The 2,041-nt window shown below is 48.6% G+C and overlaps 1 pseudogene; it reads left to right on the top strand.

The window, feature by feature from the left end:
- Positions 1 to 455: 455 nt before the first annotated feature.
- LOC146522751 (protein CFDP2-like) lies at positions 456 to 1,295 on the top strand (annotated as a pseudogene).
- Positions 1,296 to 2,041: the final 746 nt, after the last annotated feature.

Raw genomic sequence — 2,041 nt, 5'->3', positions numbered from 1 at the left:
CTTGCAGCCTTCCGCACCTTGATTTGGTGCGGAAGGCTGCACCAAATCAAGTGAGCTCGCTCCTCACTCAAAGTGCTGAGATAGAAAGAGTGGATTTGGGGGGAGGGGAGTGTAAGTTGGAGTCCACAGAAACCGTGGGTGGGTGTGATGGCTGGGAGCTGAGAGGTGTGAAGTCCTGAGATGAAAGACAGGCACTCCCTGAAGATGAGGGAGATTGCAGCAGAGGGGACGATGCTGGGAGAGGGGTGGGTGTTTGATCAAACCTGTTAAAATATTTATTTAGGTCATTTGCCCACCCCAACTCTGCCATGAATGGTCCCAAGCCTGGATGAGAAAGGAGGAGGGTTGGGCGTCAGGCTAGCAACCCGTCCCTGTAAAAAACCCTACCACTACAGAAATGACAAACGAAATCAGAAGTTTTTTGGCAACGTGGCGGGAATTCTACTTCAAACAGGATGACGGTGATTGAAGAAACCGAAAACGGCATCCAGTGCCCGATGGAAGCATTATTCTCCGCCAAAACCATCACAAGAATTGAGACGTGGAAGGTTCGCACGTTATATCAAAGCGGACGGCTGGCTCAACTTTTGAAGGAGTTTGACGATTATTGGCTCTACATCCTCAGAATCAGTGAAATGAGGTGGATAGAGAGCGGCCGAATTATCAGCGATGGCAAGACGATCTTGAACTCGTGTCACTAAGATCGACATGAACATGGAGTGGGGCTTGTATTGAGCAAAGAAGCTGTGAGAGCGCTCATTGGTTGGAAACCTGTTAACGACTGCATCATCACAGCTTGTTTCGGATTGGTACACATCAAGACAACCATTGTGCAAGTCTATGCGCCAATGGACAATACAGAAGTTGCTTTCAAGGACAATTTCTACAATCAGTTGGAAGACGTTGTTAATGACATCCCGAATCACGACCTTAAGATGCAAGACTTCAATGCCCAGCTGGGTGGCGACCAATTAGGATTGGAGACAGTGGTTGGACCACATGCATCTTCAACGCATCTCAGTGACAATGGCGAACGATTAGCATCCTTTTGCGAGCAAAATGGCCTGTGCGTTGGAAATACATACTTCCAGCACCGAGAGATCCACAAGAAGACATGGTGATCCCCGGATAGGCATACATTCAATGAAATTGATTTTATCTGCATCAGCCAAAAATGGAGGTCTGCTTTGCATGACGCAAGGGCCTATCGAAGAGTGGATGTTGGATCTGACCACCACCTAGTCAGAGCGGAAAGAGAAGCGAACAGTGGATCCAAGGAAGAACATGGAAACTGATCGATGAGAGAAAAATTGCGAAGCTCAAAAGAGAGCAGGCCAAAAAGCGAACAAGCCAGAGAGGAGGGAACCCAACGATACGCAGTTAGAAAGACAAGAAAGAATGGCTAGAACGAAAAGGTGTCGAAACTCAGGAAGCAGCAGATCGGAATGACTCCAAGACATATATGGCATCAAAAATGAGTTTACTGGATCGAGGACTAATGCAAACGTCCCGGTCAAGGACAAAAATGGGATGCTCCTGATCACTCAAGAAGAGCAAAACAAAAGATGGGCCGAACACTTCCAAGAGACCTTTAACCAGCCAGAGCCCGCAACGACGTACAATTTTGAGGCGGAGGATGCCCAACATGAGCTTGGGGTCAACATTGGCAGAATCACCATCGAGGAAGTGAAGATCGCGATCAAGAGCCTCAAGAACAACAAAGTGACTGGCTTAGATGAAATACCAGCAGAGCTTCTGAAACACGGTGACCAAGCCCAGGTGAAAGAATTGATGACCCTGTTCAACAAGTGCTGGCAAAGTGGCACAGTGCCGGAGGACTGGCGGAAGGGCGCCATAGTCAAGCTACCAAAGAAGGGCAAGACCTCCGAATGTACCAATTGGAGAGGCATCACCCTTCTCTCTGTGCCTGGCAAGGCATTCTGTATTGTCCTCCTTCGACGACTGAGGAGTGCCTTCGACCAATGTCTATGAGAGCCGCAAGCTGGGATCCAAAGCGGCCGATCGTACACGGAACAGATTT

The sequence above is a fragment of the Neolamprologus multifasciatus genome, chromosome 3 (assembly GCF_963576455.1).
Source record: "Neolamprologus multifasciatus chromosome 3, fNeoMul1.2, whole genome shotgun sequence".
NCBI lineage: Eukaryota > Metazoa > Chordata > Actinopteri > Cichliformes > Cichlidae > Neolamprologus > Neolamprologus multifasciatus.
The sequence above is the reverse complement of the archived record's forward strand: the minus strand, read 5'-3'. Positions and strand labels throughout refer to the sequence as shown.